Source organism: Lynx rufus, unplaced genomic scaffold (assembly GCF_022079265.1).
Source record: "Lynx rufus isolate CCGP_SWC_20201006 ecotype Redwood Valley unplaced genomic scaffold, mLynRuf1.p SCAF_2, whole genome shotgun sequence".
Classification (NCBI taxonomy): domain Eukaryota; kingdom Metazoa; phylum Chordata; class Mammalia; order Carnivora; family Felidae; genus Lynx; species Lynx rufus.
This window is the reverse complement of record NW_025814834.1, coordinates 133,364,142-133,389,297: the sequence shown is the minus strand read 5'-3', so window position 1 is coordinate 133,389,297 and position 25,156 is coordinate 133,364,142.

Below are 25,156 nucleotides of genomic sequence, written 5' to 3'. Positions count from 1 at the left end.
TTACATACTTTTTGGAGGAAGATCACAGAGGTGAAGTGCCATTCTCATTACATCGTGTCAAGGGCACATGCTAACAACAAGACATGTCTGGCTGAAGTAGTGTTTGTCAGATTTTCCAATGTGTATTTGCCACACTGTACTTTTTGGAAGGAAGTCACAATGCACAACCCATGCCTAAGGAGTGGGGAAGTATGATCCACCTAGTTGAGGGCATACTATCTACAGGAATTATTCAGAATTCTTCTGCATGAGAGATTTGACTCTTCTCCCCAGTCATGTGGTCATTCATATGTTTATCAGTATGAACTCATGAATATTGTTTCAGTTTTAGCTACTGAGATTTCTTACAGTGGCTGCTGTGTCCTTTGGACATACTCCATCATTGTTTTTGTTTAGCACAGCCTTATTTTTTCAGCACTAAAAGATGTCCCAGGCTCATCTTGTATACTTCTCCACCCCCATTCTAGAATCAGCCATTTTTCCTTGAACTCTGGTTCCTTTAATTAGAGAAAGGCATTGGAAACTAAGTTCTGGGTACTTGTGTATCACTGGAGTGTCATTGCTTCTAGGTCCTTTCAGCTGACAAAGAAAGGTATACCAGCTGACAAAGAAAGGTGTGTATATAACACATGTGTAAATATTTCTGAGCATTACCAATTTACATGAAGCGAAAATTGAATTCATACTGATGCTTCTGACTCTAATCCATCACTACATGGATTGTTTTACTCTCTTCCTCCCTGCTTATCTGTAACATCCAACTCTAATAGAAATCTAACTACCACTTATTTACTTAATTGTCTGATTCCATGTATAGCAGTATTAGAATTATTAATTCAGCTTCCATGAGAAATGACTTTACTAACTAGAGTATATATAGTTTCTTTTGCCTTTAGGCTTACAAATTCTACACGTTTTGAAAAGTTACCATATCCTTCAACCTTCTTCAATGGAGTTGTTTCTTATATTTATACTGTAGTTACATTGTCATATTCTGCATTCCACACTAGATGGTCAGATCTCCTGAAAGATATTTTAAAATTAGCACTCATTAAGGTTCACTTTTTTCAATGGATTTTGACAAGTGCATGGTATCACTTATTCAAAATGACTGAAAAAGAATTCCTTATATTTCACTAACTCAGTTCTTCCTTCCCACCCCAAGCCCCTGATCTTTTTATGGTTGCTATTGTTTTGTTTTCCAGAATTTCATATAATTGGAGTTGTCTAGTGTATAACTTTTCAAATTGGTTCCTGTCACTTTCCCACATGCATTTGACAAGAACCATATTGTTTTATTCTTAGTATCTCATCCTTTTTAATGCTGAATAGTATTCCATTCTATGGCTAGACTACAGTTTATCCCAGTCACCAGTTGAAGAACATCTTGGTTGATTTCAGATTTTAGTGATTTCAATAAAGCTTCTGTAAACATTTATATTTGTCTGTGAACATAAGTTTTCAAAATAGGTGAGTAAATACACAGATGTGTAATTGTTGGGTCATATGGTAGACTTGCAAGAAACTGTAACAGTGTTTTCCAAAGTGGCTGTATGATTTTGCAGTCCCACCAGTAGAGTGAGAGTTCCTGTAACTCCATATTCTCACCAACATTTGGTATAGCCAATGTTTTGTACGTTAGCCTTTCTAGTAGATATGTTTGGCATCTTACTGCTGTTTTGATTTTCAGTTCTGTAACGACAAATGATGTGGAGCATCTTTTCATATACTCATTTGCCATTTTGTGTCTTCTTTAGTGAAGTGTTCTTTCAGATCTTTTGTCCATTTCTAAATTATGTTGTTTATTTCCTCACTTAGAATTAAAATTTTTTTAATGTTTGTTTGTTTGTTTATTTATTTATTTATTTATTTATTTATTTATTGGGGGAGAGAGACACAGAGTGCGGGAAAGGAGAAGAGCAGAAATAGAGGAAGACAGAATCTGAAGCAGGCTCCTGAATCTGAGCTGTCAGCACAGAGCCCCACATGGGGCTCGAACTCACCAAAGGTGAGATCATGACCTGAGCCGAAGTCCAACGCTTAAGTAACTGAGCCACCCAGGCACTCCCTCATTTACAGTTTTGAAGTTATTTGTATATTTTGGATCCAATTCCTTCGTCAAATATATATCTTCTATTTAATATTTTCTCCTGTTTTGTGGCTTATTTATTTTCTTAACAGTGTCTTTCACAGAGAGCAGAAGTTTTGAATTTTAATAAATTCCAATTTAATGTTTTTTTATGTGTCATCTTTTTGTGTTTTATTGAAAAGTTCACTGCCAAGGTCACAGTCACATAGGTTCTTCTATGTTTTCCTCTGGAATTTTTATAATTTTGAATTTTACATTTAAGTCTAATATCCATTTTAAGTTAATTTCAGTGATGGATATATCTATGTCTGTGTCTAGATTCATTTCATGTGCATGTGTGTGTGTATGTATTGCATATGGATGTCCAGTTTTCCAACACTATTTATTGGAACAACATTCCTTTCTCCATTGGATTACTTTTACTTCTTTGTCCCGAAGGAGGTTGACTAGAAGTGTGTGGATCTACTTCTGGGATCTCTATTTTTTTCCACGGATATATTTGTTCTTAGGCCAATACCACACTGTCTCAATTATTGTGTTTTGTAGAAAGTCTTGACATCAGGAAGTACTTGTCTTCCAAGTTTGTTCATCAGCATTTTCTTGGCTATCGTGAATTATATGTCTTTCTATATAAACTTTAGAATCAGATTGTCAATATCCACAAAATAGGTTGATGTGACTTTAACTGGATTGTATTGATCTATATAGCAAATTGGAAATAATTGACATCTTAGCAATAGTGAGTTTCCCATGCAGTGAACACAAACAGTTCTTTAGTTTTAGGGTCTTTGGTTTCTGTCATCAGTTTTGTAGTCTTCCACATATAGATTCTGTACATATTGTGTTAAACTTACACCTAAACATTTCATTTTTTGGTCCTATTGGAAATAATCTTGTGTTTTTAATGTCAAGTTCTAAGTTTTCATTACTGATATGTAGCAAAGTAATTCATTTAAAGAAATTTTTTTGTACATTACTCCACTCTTTCTTTGCTTGAGTGGTTTCTTATAAGGAATCCAATGTAATTCTCATTCTCATGTCTTTATAGTCAGGTGTTTATTTTCTTTTTTTCCCCTTCTGTTTTAAGATTTTCTCTTTGTTTTTATTTTTTATTTTTTTCAGTTTGAAGGTAATGTACCTAGATTTCCTTTTTTTTTGGTATTTATTGATATTATGTATTTTTCCTTTTTTATGTTTTTGGAGTTTTCAAGGTCTGTAGTTTCTTGTTCATCATTAATATTAGAAACCTCTTAGCAATAATTGTTTCAAATAATCTTTCAGCTGTGTTCTTTCTTATTCTGGTTCATTTAGAAGAGTATTTCACCTTTACATTGTCCTGCAGGTCTTGGATAGTCTGTTCTGTTCCTTTCATTCCTTTTCTCTCTTTGCCTTTGCTGTGACTTATCTAGAAGTTCATTGATTCTGATTCTATCCTCAAGTGTGTCCAGGCTATTGATAAGCCAATCAAAGGAATTCTTCATGTCTCTTACAGTTTTATTATTATTACTTCTAGTATTTCTTTTAGATCCTTCCTTACAGTTTTTTTATTTCTCTGTCTACATTTCTCATTATTTGTACATGTTGTCTATTTTTTTTGTTAGAACTCTACATATAAATCATAGATATTTAAAATTCTTTGTCTGGTAATTCCATAATTCATGCCTGAAATTCCAATGTCAGTTGGAATTATCTTAGTTTCTGATGTTTGTGTTGTCCCCTCAGACTGTATATTTCTTTGCTTTTCAGCATGTAATTTTTTTGTAATTTTGTTGTTGTTGTTAAAAGCTGGAAAGATGCATTTGGTAATAGGAACTGAGGCAAGCAGAATTTTACTCTCTAACTGGGTCGTAATTGGGTAAAACTTGGGCTATGTTTAATGTTTGCTGTAGTTGTAGAAGGCAGAGACTTCAATTTCCTTTGGTGACCTTGTTTATGTCTCCCATGTGAATTTTGGTTTTATCTAAGAGCTCCTTCTTTAATAGAGTATATGCCTCATAGCTTTGTCAGCTGTAATCTGCAATTATTATACAGGAGACCTTTTGGTGTGGTGGCAAAGTGTTGGAGAGGGAAAGGATACCATAATCTTAAGATTAAACCTTAGTGCTTTAGTGGTCTCTGTCCTTGGGATATGACATTCACAAGTATTTCTTAACTTTTTTCTTCCCTTCAGGTGAGAGAGGAGGTCTAGTATTTGGAGTTGGACAACGGACCTTCCTCCAGGTCTGAGACAGTTCTAGTAAAATCTTTTCCTTTGGAGGGTAGGCTTTTGTTATGAAGATCTTACTAGGCATATTTTAAAATGGGTACATTCCTCTTCACCTTGGCTGAAATATGAAAGGATTTTCTTCATATCTTCCCTATGAGGACCTGGTGGGACTCCTGGTGGTAAAGCCAACAAAAATGTAGCAGACTGGGCTCCAGACTATGTCATATCTGAGTTTGTTTCTGATGATTGCATTGTTCCTTCAGATGGAATTTTTTCTTCTTTTTTTTTAGCATACCATGTAATTTTTTTTTTTTGAAAATAGAAGTATTGAGTAATAGAAGCCGATGCGAAATACCTATAGTGTGAAGTCTGACTAGAGTTGAGCTATGTTAAATATCTGCCAAAGCTGTAGCCTCCAGTGGCTTCAGTTTCCCCTGCCATCTTCGATTTTGTCTCTTCTTTTGACTTTGTTCTTCCCGAAGTACTCCTCCTTAGAGAAAGTCCACCTCTTACATCTCTTTCAGCTGTGATCTATGCTGTTACATGGAACTGTTGGTGCAGTGCTAAGGTGTGAGGTGGGGAAGCACTCTACAATCCTTTGATTAAATCTCAGTCTTTTAGTGGATGGACCTGTGTTTCTGGTCTTTCACAGGTGTCTCTCCCCTTTCCCCATGCAGAGGAAGGAACATTAGAGGGGGCTGAAGTGTGAGGAAATTCCTTCCCCAACTGGAGTAAAGCTCTGATAAAGTTTTTCTTTTAGATAGTAGGCCTTTTCAACAGAGCACATTCTGGGCATACTTCACAATGTTTACTTTTACTGTCTCCCTTGTTCTGGATCTTCACTGAGAGAACCTGGCAAGTTTCCTATATCCAGTAATTTATCCACATGACCATTTTACTGTTTCTACCACTTTGTAGCTCTAGTGGCTTCTGCTCTAGGTAATCAAATCTTGGCTGTGACCCTGAATTTGTCTCTTTCTTCCAAATTTCATGGTGGCAATTTGCCTCTTCAACCTCAGTTTTCTGGAGGTCCATGAAAGGTAATTGATATTTTTGCTTGTTCAAAGCTTTATTTTTGTAACAATAAAAGGGAAGACTTCCAGGGTCTTTACAATCAGAATTGAAAAGAAAAGTCTCTTTTGACATATTGTTTCTTATTATTTCATGTTCTTTTCTTTCTATGCTTTATTCTGCAATTTTTTCTTTTTATATATTCTCTCTTCTAATTTGTCTAATCTGCCACTTAAGTATATTTTGTATTTGATGATAGCTTGTGTTTTAGTCTTCCTCACTGGGAGAGATGATCTTAGATAAGCTATTCTTCCATTGCCAGGAGCAGAAATTCTTCAATAATTTGCACAAGCTGTGTGCTTAACAGTTTTATTCAGTTAAAAAATACACATAAATAAATTAATATGCAAAGTGGTTGTGGGTAAAATTATCAAATGTAGTAAAAATAATGAATTTTGAAAAGAGAAAGTTATACAACATAAATGTCAATAGAGAAAAAAAGTTGTTTAACATGTTATCAGGCTTTGAGGTCCACAAACGCCTGAAGTATCCAACAGTGGTAAGCTTCACTGACAATACTCATATTGTTAATGTGGAAGTTATGTAAGAACTAGGACACCACTATTGTTAAGCAGCACAAAAATACTTTTAGAGGATTTGGATGTGACTCTAACAATTCACCTTACTTTTTTTGTAACTTGGACATTTTCATTTTTCTAGGACATTTATCATTTGATTTTCAAAGCAACTATGATCCCTTCTTATAAATTTTTCCTGGAAATAATAGTTCTATCAAATACCTAAGTTCCAAGAATACCTAATCAAACTGTTCAAAAAGTGAAGGCAATTAGCTTCCCTTAATGTAAATGTTTGCATATGACATATTTTTATTTTTTTAGAACTGTTTAAGCCATTAGGTTTGCAACAATATATCCTGAAGACTATAATCTCATCTCTAGTTTTCACCCAATGCAAATGATGGTAATGACAGTGTGAATGACAGTACAATCACTATTACAGAAGTCAGAGTGGGCTCCTAACATCTCAAAGCTCTTTTCCCCACTGTTCTGACACCAGTGTGCATTATTTTGAGAACAAAGTAGATATTTTTTCTTGGCTAATGCCTAAATATTAAACCACAAAATGAGTGTAAATGCCCTGTTAGCATATGGTATTATGTGACTAGTTTCTATTATGTATGAAAAATTTGGACCATGGCATTGATTTTTGTCATTTCCTCTGTTTCTTTTTCCTTGAACAATCCCCCAGCCATTTACCTACCATTCTCAATGATAGTAAGTTGTTTTTGATGCTTTAAGCAAAGGTAACATTGGTCCTCATTGGGAGGGTTATTCATGTTCTTTCTCTTTGACTATTCAACTGACAAGTGTTCATCTCAGAGGACTGATATTACAGCAATATGCCAAATTGATTTCATGACACCAAACATATAGCTCTTCCTAATTTGCAGTAGTTTTCACTTGTTATTGCCAGTTAGCAGTCTTCTGCTCATATCTATTTACATAACTTCTATCCTTTATTTTAATTAATATATTAAACCAAAAAAGTCTACTTGGTATAAATGCAAGATATTTTTTGTACCTCCCTACCCAGTTAACTACAATTCATTGTGAACACAGAAATAGCAATCATTGTGTTACTTTAACAAGCTATGTAGCCCATATAATTCTACAGAAGTGTTTATATAACTCGTAAAAGTTATAGATACAACAAACCAAAAAGTCACAGTGAAAATTAAAATTTGTGAACTAAATATCAAAATGAAGAGAGAGGAGAATAAAAATGTAAATTTACTTGAACAATTATGCTCAGAAAATAGAATTTATTCTGAATTTGTTAGCAGCCAAACACGAGAATAAAATAGTGTTCTGTAGAGTTTTAATTATTTGACAAAAATCATACTTCTGTATGTATGTACTTTTTTATGTATACTTCATTTTTTTTCCAGCTGAATTCTAAGAGAATATGATGACCTACTTTGTATTCTGAACAACAAACCATATATAAAAATGATCCATATTAGCTATTTTGTTTACAAAAAACACTGAAATGTTAGGTACATGACAATGTTTAAATAAACCTCCATTAAATGTTGAATGTGTAATATTATCATAATCCTGTATGGTTAATAATGGAAATTAGAAGCTTATTTTCACTATCTAAGACTGTAGTTTTGTAATGATTTAATATTGAAGTATGACAACATATGTCTAAATACTGACATGTAACTATTTCTTCTGATAGATAACACACAATACAAACAATACAAAACTGAGGTCCCAAAGGAGATTTGATGGACAGATATTATGGTTCTTTAAATGAAAGAGAATATATAATAGATACACAGGGGGGAAATAATATTTTAAAAAATTCCAGCTTCTGGATGCTGTAAAAGCTATCATTTCACTAACAGAATGCAATACCCCAGAGATGAGGAGTTACAGTGATACCTGTGGGCATGAACATTTTTTTTTCCAAAAACTCTGCTCGGGGAGCATGATATATTTTTGTACAGTCATGATATTCCAAATCTTGCATTTAATTTAATTTGTTACACTGTGGGTTCTTTTAGACTTTTGGCATATGAAGCTACACTAGCTTTTATGGCTTTTTCCCTCCAACTCCTGGCCCTGAAGTGCAACTGGCAGAAAACCAAGAATCATGAGCTAATTTTATAAGAAACTGACACTTCTGAATTTCTTCCAATAATAGTTCTTTAAGTTCTGAATAAAGAACTGTAGTATTCTAATCTTTCAGCGATTTCTGTCTTGCCTCCTTCAGTAGAAGGTTTTTGGATTTAGAACGAGAATGTAGGAGAAATTTCTTTAGTTGCCACAAAGAAAGAAGGAGGAAAACTGTGGGAAGCCAGAAGAGAAATGTCTACGAGTTCAGGAGTTGCTTAAACAGTGGCAAGAAGTTTTGTCCTATTTAGCCTTAAAGGCTGTGGTAGGTCTTAGGAGCCTGAAATCCAAGAATGGAATTTAGGAGCTGTCTTGCAAGGACAAGCAATACTAAAGATAGTGAAATGCAGTTACATGTTTGGAGTTCAGTTAACTTGAAGTCAGAGAGGGATCGGAACATCATAAGCACTGGAGGTCTAAAATTTACAGTTAGGTGTCAGGAGAGGTTTCTTATTAAAACAAACAAACAAAAAGGCCAAGGTTAGGTCAAGAGCAAAATACTAAATTGGAGAGCTTGTAGGAACATTTTTTGAACTAAGGCCAGAATGTAAGACAGGGGAGACAAAATTAAGGAAATGCTAAGACATTTGCAGTCCACACTTCAAATACCTGCAGGCATTTATTGGGTACCAGCAAGGGGATCCATAACATCCCTAACTCTGATGTTGGCCTGCCAGAGTCTGCATTTTCCTTCTCCATCTCTGAGTCCTTTTTATTATTAGTTGCTAGTCTCCATTACTATTGGACTGAGAAGTAAAGTTCCTGTAATGTTGGTTAGACTCCTATAGTTTTTGACAATTTCAATCTTAGGTTATTGCTTCAGTGCTATGACCAAGGCACCTGGGGGGTGGCTGGAGTTTTCTGACATTTTTAAATTCTAAGCCTGAGACTTTTTTTGATCTTCTTTGTCCCTTTTCCCCTCATTTATCAATTAATAACAAATCTCTTTCTATTCTAAGTTGATCGCATCTAGGTTATGATATTAATGAACATAAGGACTATTACATGATTTATTCCAACACTGCAGCTTCCTGTGCTCCACAGGGAAAGCATCTTTGGGTGAAGTTCTTTGCAAATCTGCTTTTTTCTGTCACCAGTTTTTAATGTTAAACAATAAAATATTTGGACTGAGCACTTCCTCTACATTTCCTTCTACAGCTTAGTAAAATCATAGAAATTTTTGCCTGGAATTCATGGCAAGTTGATATTATCACACCAATAATTGAAGATTGCTTTAAAATGAGCACTTTGACTCATTGTCATTGAAGACTTCTTTAAAGAAGAACTATTGTTCTGATTACAATTATTTTAATTATATTCATCTTGACTTTTGTTAAGTGTATTTATTTCTTTGAGAGAGAGAGAGAAAGAGAGCAGTCAGGGGAGGGGCAGAGAGCAGAGAGAGAATCCCAAACAGGCTCCACATTGTCAGCGTGAAGCCTGACAAGGGGCTCAATCTCACCAACTCTGAGATCATGACCTGAGCCAAAATCAAGCTTAGTCGACTGAGCCACCAGGTGCCGCTATATCATTCATCTTGACTTTTTAAAATACCAGTTGAATAATATTGAAGCTAAAAGTTATTTTAACAGTCATTTTTTAATGCGTATTAATTTTCAGATAGAGAGAGATTGCACGACTGTGAGATCATGACCTGATCTCAAATTAAATCAAACCTTGATTTGAGCTCAGGTTGGACACTTAACTGACTTACCACCCAGGTACCCCTTAACATTCATATTTTTAAAAGATAAGCTGGAAATGCCAAAGCTTGCTTTTATTTTATTAGAACTTTCAGTTAAGATTTGGAAATTTTTTTGTATTATATCTTTAACTCAAAGTGTTCCAAATTGTAGAGCTATATCTTGAATTGATAGATGACAGATTTTGACGTTTTACCTCTCAATGCATATATGATATTAAGTATTTCGCTATTTATACTTTTTTTGTAAAAGTGTCATTAAATCAAATGGATGTAATTCTAACTGTTCTTCCTTTTCACTGCTCTTGACTACTTTTTTTGATATGTCACATATGCATACAGGACTAAGGGATGTCTCCCAACCGCAAGCAAAAGCAAAAAAAGCTCTCTTAGACACTTAATAATTTTCAAGTTGATATTACCTTAGTAAAAAGTACAAAAATTGATATCACCTTAGTACCTAAAGTACTCTGGGAAATCACCATTTTACAGGTAACGGATTCTAACATTTTTGTCACTTACATCTGTGATAAGGCTTATTCTTGTTCACCAGTATTGAAAAAGATGTTGACAAGGGTACAATTACTGCAATGGTAATGCTTTTCATTCATAAAACCAACTAGATCTGCTGACACTCATTTGTTCTATTGTGTTGATAATTTACAAGACATTGTGACATTGTGGCAAACTGTCAATAGATAGAGGCCTAGAGCAATTTTCTCATATTTATATGAATACTGCCTGTTCTGTTTTACCTGTAAGGACTGTATAATTGATAAGTTTCTTCATTTTTAACTCATTTTAATACTTTTAATATGAAGTTGTCTTTGACATAGATTTCCAATTCTTCTGGAACTTGCTTTAAAAATAACCAAAAGAATTAATGACTTCTTTTGGCTTTAACAAGCAGAGTGTCACTGGTGCTAGGCATCTTTCCAAGATGATTAAAACAAATTATGGTTTGGGGCGCCTGGGTGGCGCAGTCGGTTAAGCGTCCGACTTCAGCCAGGTCACGATCTCGCGGTCCGTGAGTTCGAGCCCCGCGTCAGGCTCTGGGCTGATGGCTCGGAGCCTGGAGCCTGCTTCCGATTCTGTGTGTCCCTCTCTCTCTGCCCCTCCCCCGTTCATGCTCTGTCTCTCTCTGTCCCAAAAATAAATAAACGTTGAAAAAAAAAAATTTAAAAAAAACAAATTATGGTTCTACAAAGAAATGATGAAGCAAACAAAAAATGAAATAAAAGATTGCTTTAAAGAAACAATAATTTACCATTTTGATGAGTATCTTAGGTCATAGAAAATAAGAAACAAGTATCCGTTCTAATAATATTCTAGATACTTTTCTTATTTTACTGATTTCCATGAAAAGAACATTTTATCTGAAAAATTTTGATAAAAATTTTGATGAAATCTGGTAAATTTTGAGTCATGTTGATTATAGCTTGCAATTATATTACCTTTTACTTAAAATACTTTGGGGCACCTGGGTGGCTGAGTCGGTTAAGCATTGGGCTTCAGCTCAGGTAATGATCTCGCAGTTAAGTTTAAGCCCCATGTCGGGCTCTGTCCTGACAGCTCAGAGCCTAGAGCCTGCTTGGGATTCTGTCTCCCTCTCTGTCTGCTCATCCCCTGCTCATGCCCTGTCTCTCAAAAATAAATAATCCTTGGGGGCACCTGGGTCGATCAGTCAGTTAGGCATAGACTTTTGCTCAGGTCCTGATCTCACAGTTTGTGAGTTTGAGCCCCGAGTCGGGCTCTGTGCTGACATCTAGGAGCCTGGAGCCTGCTTAGGATTCTGTGTCTCATTCTCTCTCTGCTCCTCCCCACTTGTGCTCTGTTTCTGTCTCTCAAAAATAAATAAATGTAAAAAAAAATGAAAAAATAAATAAAGGTTAAATTAATAAAATACTTTCACATGTTCCTTTTTATTGCATCCTCTATTCTAGGCTCCTTTAGCACTCTAGTATAATGAGACTGTGAAAAGTGAATCACATTGTTTTAATTATTTGAACTACTAAAAAAGACATTTTAAAAACTACTCATAATAGCAAAGGTATGTGTTTATAAATTGTTCACTATATAACAGTTGGCTGTGCTATGACAACAAAGAGGATGTCAAGGAGTTCACATCCTTGTCGACATAACCATATAGAAATTTGCAAGGGTATGGGGGTACCTGGGTAGCTCAGTCCTTTAGGCATCTGAGTCTTGGTTTCGGCTCAGGTCATGATCTCATGGTCTGTGAGTTGTGAGATCAAGCCCTGTGTTGTGCTGGGCTCTGCACTGACATTGTGGGACCTTCTTGAGATTCTCTCTTTCTTCTCTCTCTGCCCCTCCCCACTTATGCGCATGCTCTCTCTCTCTCAAAATAAATAAATAAACTTAAAAAAAAATTAACAAGGATAAGTAGACCCAATTTACCTGAGACTTACCTGTTCACTATAAATAACTGTATGTATTTCAGTTTTCTTAAATAACTTCTGATCACGGACTTTCCTGATTAATCAATGCCTTATTTGTTTTGTAAGGCATATTTAAAAAAAAAAACACTCATTAAAAGATATGTTTGTGAATATTTGGCTATTCTTTACCCTAATAAATTCATATATAATTGATTCAACCATTTTAGTTTTATGCTTACCTAGTTGTCCTTGTTTTTAAGCTGTTTATCTTGGTTGTTCTTTTTATACAATTATTTCATATATATTTTCTATATAAAATATATGTTATATTTATATATCATATCCTATGATATATCAATTTATTATGTTAATTCTAGTTCAAACTTTGTCCTGTTAAATTATGCAGCTGCTCAGTCACTGTAACTGAGACTAGACATCGTTGATCTACTTGTTTCATGAAATTGCATATTAGAATAAACTTCTAAAACTTTTAATGTTTTGGCAATGCTCACAGCTATTCTCATAGTTCTTCCATAATTTTGCTAAAAGACATTTGATATATTTACTCAGTGAAGTTTGTAATATTTGTCTTGTAGGAAGTAAACTGGATTGTTTCATATAAAACATAGAACTTTGTGTTTGTGTATATGTGTATATTTGCATTCATATATGTGTAGATATTGTCCACCTATATCCACTTATATGTTTTACATAAGACAGTTTGCTGATAATGGTATAGTGATAGATACAATAAGTGTTAAGAGGGAAAATTAGGTATGAATTGCTAAAGTCTCAGGAAAAATAGCCTTATATTTAGATTAAAATATATTTTATTTTCAGTCAAGTCCAGTGTTTAAACCTCATGTATTTATTGTGAATCAGTATGGTAATTTAGATCTAAATTTAAAATGTAATTTTATGCACATTTTATGTACCTTCTAAGAACCAGCATTTTGCTGGGTGTTTGGATTATAGGTAGATGGTTCACGGGTCCTCCCCTTGAGGTGCTGATAATTGTACTGAAGAAGATACACATGCAAAGTTATAACAATGCATGAAATATGTTAAAATAATAAAAGGCTGTACAATGTATTTATGGCAGTATTTTGCACAAGCTATGGAAAATTCTGCCCAGTTACTTGTATAGTTTTTGAGTGTTTTCTCTTGTTTTAAACTATATCTTCTTTTCAGATACATTAAAATGCAAAAAATAACGTGCAAATTGGGGAAAATGAAGATTGTATTGAAAAAATGCAAATTAATGTTTTTTTAAATATTTATTTATTTTGAGAGAGAGAGAGAGAGAGAGAGCGCACAAGCAGGGGAGCAGCAGAGTGAAAGGGACAGGTTCCCAAGCAGGCTTGGCGCTGTCACTGTGGAGCCAGAAGCAAGGCTCAATCTCATGACCGAGAGATCATGACCTGAGCTGAAATCAGGAGTCAGAAGCTTAATTGACTGAGCCACCCAGGTGCCCCACAAATTTAAAGTTTTAATACATACATTTTTTACCATAGAGAAATAAAAGATCTATGAAATTAGGTCTACAATCAGCAAGTTAAATTTGCTGCATTCTGTATTAAATAACTTTGTTCACCTGTATATTATTAAATTAGTTTTATTTCAGAAATGACAGCTACCTAGGAGTTTTAAATTTTAACAGAAAAAGTTAAGGCAGATTTTATAAAATAAGTTATATTCCTTAACTTTTATTCATAGTAGTGTATATATTACTATGCACCTCAAGTAAATAGTCACACAATACCAACATTGTTGCCTGATTAACATATGCAACTTAATATTGTATATAGAATAAAACATAAGTTTAAGGACATTGGATTAAGTGTTCAGTAATATGTTCAATGCACCAAAAAGTTAATACCAAATTATACACTCTAATGTGATATAATTTGTCCTCATTGTTAAATGTATAATTCTGGGCAAAGTGGTTAATACTTGAGCTCATAATGTATTGCAGTAAATTCTGAATTAATAAAATAACATCTTTCTCCATATTACCTTTGAATATATTGAATAAATCTCTCCTTTACTGTTGTTTCGACTGGGACATTTTCATTGACCATATTCTATTATAATGTTTGATTTATTATTAGCTTTAACTTTTCCAAAAAAATCCTGGTGAAAGCTGAAACATTCTGTTAAACTAAATAAAGCCTTTACTGAAAAAGCATTAGAAATTTATGGAGCAGTCCAAACAAAATGACTCTGATTCTAGGCTTGCTTTTACAATGGAATCCTTACTTAAAGAATTCTTTCTTCTTTTTATGTAAAGACATGTCTCAAAATATCATTAAATCATTTTCAATCACAGATAATACCATAATATGCATTTTAATTTTGCATGTCTAGCCTATATTTCTGAAAAAGCTTCTGTAGTCCATGCCCATGTCTGAAAAGAATTATCTAGAAAGTTTTCAGCAACTAGTTCACTGTTTATTCATTTCATTGTCTCTTTCAGAAGAAATTTTAAGGACAGTTTATCTAGAAACAGACTAGCTCATAAAGTATTGGAAAGGGTGATGAAATGAGCATGAGAATCAGATGATGCTCCATTTTATTTCTAGTAATTTCCTTAATGACAATGGGAATCATGCTATATATTTTAGGTTGAATAAAAATATTTAAATGTAGGAAATATTATGTTTATATAATTTAGGATCTCTACAAGTAATTATATGCACAAATTCACATATATTATTTATTACATTTGTCATCTGAAAATGTGCCTGAATATCCTATATCCTTTGAAGTCTGCACGCATTTGCTTCACTGTGACTTAATCCTATATTAATTTTTCCTCCTTCTCTTTCCATTCAATACATTTCTCAATGTTCACCTCAGATATCAACCCCATCTGAAGTTTCCACTGACTTCTAAACAATATTAATTTTTCCATTTGACTCAATTCCTCCTGAACTTTTAAAATATCTCTATCACAGAAATTACATTGCTCTTGTTTCAGTAGCCTGTTTTCCTTACCATATTTAATACTGAAGTCAAAGACCACAGTAACATACAATAGACACTGAATAAATATTTGTTGGAATTAAATCAAACCAATACTCTTCTCCTTTTTGCAGATAAAAAGCTAAATCCCAAAGGCATGCAATTGATTTGTGGCTTAACTAGGAACAGAAATAGAACTTAGGGGTGTTAGCCTGGTATTCATCATTTTTTGTTGTTGTTACACTGGGGACAAGAAATGTGTTTGCTTTGTTATCAGTATATCCCGTTTGAAAATAAAGTTTAATAGAATAAATGCTTTATCTCAAAAAGTATTCAAATTGAGATTCTATATCCGTAGACTTTGCTTGTATCATATCAGAACTATAATGTTGAAGTGTGTTAGCAATAAAATTAATAATTGGCCAATGAATAGAGAGCATAACTTGTATTGGGATCAAGTTTACTTATCTCTCTAAAGGAGAGAAGTCATATAATTTGATCTGGAGAATTTCAGAATATCTCTGCCCTTCTTTGCCTCTAGTCTTGCTTTACTGGGCTGCCATTAACATCTCTGACCAATGCTCATTGAACCAAGCAGGATGAATAATCAAAGCAGATTAAATCAGTTTTCTCTCCTAGGTATTTGGAAATGTAAGAGATAGGTTGAATTACTATGCTAGGTCAGGTTCCATAGAAGAGACAGAGATTTACATGCACATAATTTATTGAGAGTTGAATCACTGGAAAAAGGGGGTGAGGGAATTAAACAAATTTATAATTTCAGTTGCACTAAGTCCAGCTTCATTAGGATCTGATAGTGAATTCTGGAAGAAAAATTGTACTCTTGAACAAGAGGACTGTCCTTTCGACACCTGTGTCAGTCAGTCATTAGTTGTAGGCCCCCCTGGGGGTATGTTGTACCTCCTGGGTGAGGGAGCTTCCATTCAATTAATGACAATTTTTCAAAGAAGGGACCATCTGTGAACTATTAAGAGGCCAGCACAAACAGAATCTGATCCTAAGTGCAGTGGCTGGCCAAGGGGAATATGTGTAGGGCCCTATCAGCATGTGATATTTTGCTTGGTTTTGAATATTTGAACATAATATTTGGATCCTTGATAATATATCATTGTTTAATTGAGAAAATGTTCAGAAATATTAATATTACTTCAATTATATATGTATACTTCTATAAGTGCTTTTTTTAGATCTGATAAATAAATTTTTTTGCACATTTTCCAAGTGGCAAAAGTATTTCACAGTAGCTTAAGCTTAAAGTAGTGCTGGATTACGGATTTTTTTGGTGATGTTTCCACCTTTAAAGATATATTACATTTATGTATCTATTTATTTGTTTATTGTGCCATTAATTCTACTAAATGTATTTAATTTACTGACTTACTGTTTAATTCCTTTTTTAATAATTTTTTCTCCTTTATTTTTAAGTTTGAGAGGAAGAGAGAGAGAGAGCAGGGGAGGGGAAGAGAAAGAGGGAGAGAGAGAATCCTAAGCAGGCTCCAGGCTGTTAGCAGAGCCCAACGTGGGACTCAATCCCACAAACTGTGAGATCATGAACTGAACTGAAATCAAGAGCCAGATTCTCAACTGACTGAACCACCCCAATAATTATTTTACTTTTTGTAATTTTTAGTAGAAATAATTTGGTCCTCAGGTAATACTGATGAATGCTGAAAGGATAGGAATCATTTTTTTTTTGTTCAGATTTATGAGGGGAAATAGAAAATTAAGAAAATGCATTCATTTATCAGTTAAATACCTACCATCTTCAAACATTCTAAACCTAATATCACTTTATAAGCTTCAGGCTTCTAGATTTAAACTTAATCTACATGTAACAAACAGAATCAGCCTGTCAAATTGATCAAGGTTGGTATCAAGTTTCAGGATGAAGTTCTGATTTTGACCACGATGGATTCAATGATTTGAATTTATGTAAGCAGATACATGTATTATGCATTATGTGACTATTACAAAGATAATTTGAAAGCTCAAATGCAATGAAAAATTGTCAGTAGAATAAGGAATGACCGGATGAAAACTGAAGAAAAAGTGGTACCTGGAAAGGTAAGTGAACAAAGGAAATATTTGAAGAACTTCTCCAGTACTAGCTCAGCTCTCCAAAACGATCAAAGAAACTCATGAATTTGCAGTTCTTTTCTCTCAAATAAATGGAATGGCATTTTCACTGCTCCATACACTCCAGTGAAAATTTGAATCCAGTTGTTATTAGTGTATAGAAATTCAACTGATTTTTGTGTATTGATTTTGTATCTTTCAACTTTGCTAAATTTGTTTATTAGTTCTAACAGTTTTTTTTTGTAGAGTTTCTAGTTTTCTATATATAATATCATGTCATCTGAAAATAGAGGCAGCTTTATTTCTTTCTTTCTGATTTGGATGCCTTTTATTTCTTTTTCTTGCCTGATTGCTCTGATTAGGATGTGACCCTTGAGTTTTGTTGACTGTACACTCTTAGTTCTCCCACCCCCCCCTTTCTTTTAACCACTGTGTTTCCTTTTGCTAATCCTTCATTCTGCTGTAAGTTCTCCCATTTCAGCCCACATATTCTTTCACATGTCACTCCTCTTCATGTTACTAGACACAAGCTTTATGCTGATGACTGTATTCCAATTTCCAGCCCTGAATTGCCAACTCTCTATAGATATCTATATCTGTGTGTCTCACCATCATCTTACACTTATTATTTCAGAGTGTTTGAACTTACACTAATGATGGCAATTTGAATCTTCCCCCATAGTAAGTCCTTTCTTAAATTCATTATTTCAAATAGTTAATTAATTTCACTTTGATATTGGACTGTGTATGGAGCATTTATGATTTTTCTTGACCAGTCTCTTTCTCCATGTATCGAACTCCCTTCATATTCTTACCAAGGGGTGAATAAATGAGCTAAGAGAAATCTTTCCCAGGATTTAAAAAAACTGGATATGGGAAGGAAAAGTGGTTTTTTTCTTCATTTATTGAGTGAAAGTCCAGAAAAAAAATTGAGCTCAGTGCTTTTGGTACAAGCTAACTCACAGAGTGAGAGGCTGAGGTGAAATGGGAGAGAGAGAAAGTTTAAGTCTCTGGTTCCAGAACTTCCTTGGGCCACTAACTGGCCTCTCTCTTTTTTGGTTTCATGAGTAAAATATTGTATCTTTACAATAAACCAATTGTGAATAGGGTGTTTTTTTGTGGAAAAGAATAATACTATAAAACAATAAAAAGTCCCAAATAATAAAGTTTGAGAATCTGCCTCTCTTCTGAAACAACTCTCTATGCATACCTATGAATATTGTTATATAATGTTACAACCACTGCCTTTCAAATTAAGCCCTCTTAAATAATGCCTATCCTTCATACCAATCCTAGAATGAAATATGATGCATGCATTTGGTGATGCCATAGAGGCTAGACCACTTTGTTAAATAATATTTATGAAGCTGCTACTTTGTACCTGTTACTATGCTAGGAAGGACACAATGATTTATATGGAGTTATAAATAAGTAAAAAATTTGGCTAGCATTCTCAGGGACAGTTTGGTTATTTTTTTCCAGAAATTATATTGGCATTTTCATTGATGAAGCACTAAATCCTAAGTTTCCAGGTGTCACTCTAAATAGAAACTGCCAGAATCCTGGCAGTGCATTAGTTTATGAATTTGGAGCCAATTTTCTTTTCAGAGACAATGGAGCCCGTGTGGTAAGTTTAGAGAGAAAGAGATCTGCAATATCTCAAAGTCATAGCTACCATACTGCAGAGAATATTGGGAAAAAGAAAGCTTCTCATCCAATTGGTTCTTCAACCAATTTATAGCCTTGGTATGCATGCACCAACTTTGAGCATGTGCATGTCCAAAGATTAAGATGGATTTTCAATGTCCCTAAATGTAAAAAGCAGATACCATGGCATAAAGCAGAACTAGTAGAAATAGGGGGGAATGGGAAAGGTGTGTGTGTGTGTGTGTGTGTGTGTGTGTGTATGCCCTCACACGTGTGTGTGAGTGTGTGTTTGAAATTGCTTAGAACAATGTTTTTATCTTTACTATGGAGATTGTCACATATTTCTCATGGGGGAAACCAGAGAAGTCTATCAGAGAACAAATTCCATACTCTAAAACATACAAATGTAGAGTGAATAAGCCTTATTATTACAGAGTATAGGTTTAATTGTGGACAACAAATCCTTTTATTTCCTTAACAAGTCTCAAGTTTAAAAATCCCACAGTAGATATTTCCATCTCTGATCCTAGCAAATCCAAATTATTAAATTTTAGTGCCTTGAATCAGAAAAATCAGGTAAATAATTTCCATTTTCTATTTTAACAGGGATTTTTTGTAAGTGTAATGACTAGTGTTTTGAAAGCACACACATAAAATGGAATATCTCAGCAACCATATCAGAAGAGAGGACTCTAATTTGTTCTTACATCTGTTTTATCAAGATATAGATCAGTCTGAAAAAAGTACTGCATTTCGAATGTTGATGCACCTCAAAGCACTTTTAAAAGGCAGAACTAAATAGATGGCATATCCAGGCTGATTATCAACACAAATGCAATAAACAAGACATGTGAGCAATAATATTACCATTGTTCCTTTTGTGGCGACACTGGGGATGTTTTAAAGGGGGCTTGGCTTCTGAACAATTTTAATAGGTTTCCTCGGAGCTTTAATTAGCTAGAGATCCAAGTAGTAGCTGACAGCTAGCAGAATCTCTTTTTTTTGAGTTAAAGTCAAACTAATTAAATTCCAGAAGGAAAACATTTTCTTTCTAGTATCCTTAATCAGTCACCCTTGCTTAGCAAAAATGAAAAACTAAATATGGACTCTGATGGCCTGACACTAATATAAACAGGAAAATTTGTAGCTGTAAACAATGATGAACCAATTATTCAACAGGGAAATTTTGAATTTCTCAGCCAATCATCATAAGGTATATACAATTTTACTTTAACAGTATCCATTTTAGTGAGGAAAAGCTCAAAGAATTCATAATTATTGATATGTCCTTAAGCATTAAACTTACATGAACATACAAATACCAATTTTCTTGATTTCTTTTAAAACACCAGAATCAAAGATTATGGCTCACATTCATATTAATTATAATATTCAATAAAACACTACATAGCTACCTCATGAGATTCCAAGTAAAATTTTCTTAAACAATGGGATTCAATTTTTTTCAGCTAATCACTTTAAATAATCACTTTATTTATAAAAAGAAAATGCTCTTTTGTTTAATACTTGAAGTTATAAAAATAGGGATAATTGCAAAATAGTATTTTGCTGTGTCTTTGGCAATCATTTTCTTCCTATTCTTTTATTTTCTTTTTAGAGAAATGCCAAAGTCTTCTGGGATTCTGCACTTCTCAGCGGCGCTGAGCAGGAATCAGGATATTCCTGATTGCTGTAGCCACATTGCTATAGCCACATTTTGGCCAAGACTTGCTATCTTGTCAGTTAGGATTTGTAGCTCAGTCTCTCAAATTGTGAGCTTGAACCAGAAGTTGACATACAACTTGATCTATGAAAGTTACATTGGGCTATTGCAAGGAAAAACAAAATCAATAACAGCATCTGCAGATGACTAGAAGAATGATACAGGCATGTGAATCAAATAGAAATTAGAGAATGGTGGTAAGAGGAGAGACAAAGAGTAAGAGAAAGAGAAAATCACATTATTAGTAGTAGTAGTAGTATTTTGCACTTCTACTTGATACACTTTCTATCATCTATCTATCTATGATCTATCATCTCTATCTATCTATTTATCTATCTATCTATCTAATTATCTATCATCTACCCATATCTATCTGCTTATCTACTTATTTATATCTTAGTTTTTATACTCTTCTAATTTCTGCTCTATACAGAAAAAAAATTAAGGACATGTAGACAATCTTTTTGTTGTTGTTTCCACTCTAGTCAGACTAAATGGTCTCTTCAATATTTGTTTCCCCTGTGGTCAATAATCTTGAGTATTTGGAAATGAACAACAGTTAGGTATCACCATATACCAGAAATTGAGATAAAAACTATAAACATAATGGTAAATAAGACATTCTATCCCTTTTTCAGTTTGGAATTCCCCCGTACTAGAACCTGACACAATGACTGAGTTGCAGGTGGTTTATTTGCAAGATAATTCCAGAGATAGAGTAGGAAGTTGGGAGAGTGATACAGAGAAAAGCAATAATGGTGCACTATTGAAACATTTGCTCTGAATAGTCAGGGTTAAAAAATTTCTGGGATCATAAAGATGTGTATAAAATCGTCTCCTACATTGTCTTTCCCAAACACAAGAGGCTGGGACGTTCATCCACCAGGCACTTTTGCTCATTGATTGAGGGTTACCCCCAGCACTGTTATCTTTCCCCATCAATTCTGGGCTTCTCTTGGGTAATGGATGAATGGTATCCTGTGGTTTTGGAGAAGGCCCTGAGGAAAAAATTGGAAAAGTCCATGGTGCTCATTTTAGTTTGGAAAAAACCAGGGTTACAGGATCAGCTGCAACTGCAGCTAAACTCACTGGTAAGCTGATGTTATAGGCACACCTGCCGTAGTCCGTGCTTCCATGAACCAATCTCTCATTTGGCCTTCAAGATGCAGGAATCTCTCAGAGGCAAATTTAATTACCAGGTTTATTGCAACAACTATAATCATTGTTATTGCAACTAATCTTAAAGCCCTATTAAGTACTCATCATCTCTTTCTTGGAATTTAATTGTTCTAGTATTTCAGCTAGACTAAGCTATATTGTCCAAACTCCTGGTTACCTTGTCCATGCCAGGTCATTATTATCACCAGGAAAAGAGGAATGGAGACACCTCTTTTTGTTTTGTATCTTTTCTTTTCTTTTTTCTTTTCTTTTCTTTTCCTTTCTTTTATCTTTTTCTTTTTCTTTTCTCTTTTCTTTCTTTTTTCTTTTTTCTTTTTCTTTTCTCTTTTCTGTTCTTTCTTTTCTTTTTCTTTCTTCTTTCCTTTTCCTTTTCTTTCTGTTCTTTTCTACTCTATTTTTTCTTTGGTATTTTAAAAATATTACTTTATTATCTTCTTCCATTGTTTCTAGAAAGAAACCTATCAGCATTATGCCATTATGTACATAGAAACAAGTTCTAGACCTACTCATCCTGGTCCGCATTATGTAGCAGCAGCCCTAGCTGTATACCAGAATAATTTTAGCAGAGTAATTCTTCTCTTCTCTTGGTATGCTGGTCCATTAGTGCCAGATAGATGTTAAGTAATTAGTTAGTTAATAATTTCATGTTCACTGGAACTTACTGTGTCCTTAAGGCTCCCCTGAAGAATATAGCCTGTCTCAGGACCTTAAATAATCATCACTGAGAGTGATGATGGGAGGGGGTTAATCCTGGGTCAGCCCATTTCTCCCAAATTTGTGTATTCTAGGTATTAGAACCGCAGCATCACGTATTTGTTGTTTCTTCCACACATAAACTGTGTTCTGAGGACAGCACCCTAATCTTACAGGGTGGCATACCTAAACTGGACCTTTAGCTGAGTCTTTAGGCTGCTCTGATGCTCTCTATTAGGATGTGCAGAGTAATGGATGCTGTGGTCAAGCACAGTTATGAATCTCCATCTTAAAATGTGTCTCCTTGGGATGCCAGGGTGGCTTAGTCAGTTAAGCGTCCAACTTTGGCTCAGGTCATGATCTCACAGCTTGTGAGTTCAAGCCCCACATCAGGCTTTGTGCTGACATCTCAGGGCCTGGAGCCTGCTTTGGATTCTGTGTCTCTGGCTCTCTCTGCCCCTCCCCTGCTTGTGCTCTCTCTCTCTCTCTCTCTGTTTCTCTCTCAAAAATAAATACACATTAAAATGTGTTCCCTTAGTTGTGATATTATCATATGGAATCTCATGAAGGTAAGTCAGGCATTCTGTAAGCCTTAGTGATTTTGATGTAGGCTGTAGGAACATATCTAGAGGAAGTGTCAGTATCATAAATATGAATCACTGACGCCTCCAGGGTTGAAGGAGACAAATGTAATTAACTTTCCACTAAATCACAGGCCGGTCTTTTCACAAGATGGTATCTTATGAAGAAATTGGCTTTATTCATTGCCACTGACAAGGTGAACACTCAACAACAGAAGTAGTTAAATCAGTCTTGGTGTCAGTGAAGCCACTCTGTTGAACACTTAAATGGCCTCTGTCCTTGCTACCATGCTACTCCATTTGTGGCCCTTTGCAAAACGTCATCATACCCAAGAGCAAAGGTTAACTGAGGGCTCCTGAGAAATGGATCTTGCCTACCTGATTGCTGAGTGCTTCTACAATGGATGCTCCTGGAGGGGGTTGGTAGTGAGACAAAAAGATCCACAGACTTTTTACTCACTTCCATAGGTCCATTCAGTTGTTTTTTACCCAGAACCCTTTGTATATGATCTTCTAGTTATGTGCTTTTTTAGATGCCTAATCAACCAGTCTAGCTCTTTATTAACTGTCCTGGAATTTGTTTATTTTGTTGTCTCTGGCAACTTCCAACTCCAGACAAAGTGGAAGTACCACATGTACTTCGTGTATTTCTGTCCATTTGAATGTTTTTCACCTATCACTGTCCTTTTGAAGTTAAATTGTAGTGTGGTAATATTTTATTTTTAGCACACACCTACATTTCAAGAAAACGTATCTGAACCAGAATTGTGCTTTCTTTTCCCTTCCTGCAAACTGGTCATATATAAAACCTTCCACCAGGCTAAAAGCATTGAGTTGAAGAAGAGACATTGGTACAAAGAGGTAAGTAAAATGGGTGTTGGGTCCACCTCTTTGTGCAATTTAATTGTGCTATCTGGTATTAGCTGGGACCAGTGCCAAACATACTTACCACTGTGAAGTGGTATTTTCTGTATGTATTAAACCTTATGATTTATTGGTTCTGAAAATACCCAACTTAAGAAAGCCACTCAATTTTATAGTTAATCAATGTCCTCTATCTATTTTTTATTTTTTTTTTCAACGTTTATTTATTTTTGGGACAGAGAGAGACAGAGCATGAACGGGGGAGGGGCAGAGAGAGAGGGAGACACAGAATCGGAAACAGGCTCCAGGCTCCGAGCCATCAGCCCAGAGCCTGACGCGGGGCTCGAACTCACGGACCGCGAGATCGTGACCTGGCTGAAGTCGGACGCTTAACCGACTGCGCCACCCAGGCGCCCCTCAATGTCCTCTATCTAGGTGCTAGTTTCTTAGGGATCCAGAAGCATAACAGGAACTGATATTTATTTATTTATTTGTTTATTTATTTATTCATTCATTCATTCATTTGGGGGGGGAGAGAGAGAGAGAGAGAGAGAGAGAGAGAGCATGATGCCAGAGCAGAGTTTGATGTGGGACATCACCCAACAAACCCTGAAATCATGACCTGAGCCTAAATCAAGAGTCAGATCCTTAACTGACTGAGCCGCCCAGGTGCCCCAAAACTGTTTAAATAGTAGTTTCTGTAACTATTATGCATTCCTCCAGCAACCTTGGATCTTCTAAGTCACAACCCTGAGTGGGAACAGCAAGGACTCTTACATCACAGTCTAGAGCAGTTGTAAAATTGTTATATTTTGATCTTGCAGCCTCCTCGATCTTGCCGCCTTCCAAGTCATTCAATAAAGGAGCTGGAGGAGTATCATGAGCTATGTGTTCTGCTGTCTCCAAAATTCAGAGGCCCACCTAGCTTTGTTTCTGCTGTTTTTACAGGTTGCTTTAGAGTGCATAGTATACATTTTTTATTAATCTATTTTCCAAATATATTATACCACTTTACATATAATGTAAGAACCACACATTAGTTTCCATTTCTCCCTCTTGACCTTTATGCAACTGTTGTCACATATTTTTTTATACATGTGACCCAAACTCTAACACACTGTTATTGTTTTTGCTTAAAATGTTAGTTATCTTTAAAAAATAAATATTGAGGAAAATATCATATATTTACAAATACGATTACCACTTGTTCTTCTTACTTTTGTGTAGATCCATATTTCTGTCTGATGGCATATTCCTTTTGCTTGGAAAATGTTAACTTTTCTTGCAAGGAAAGTCTGC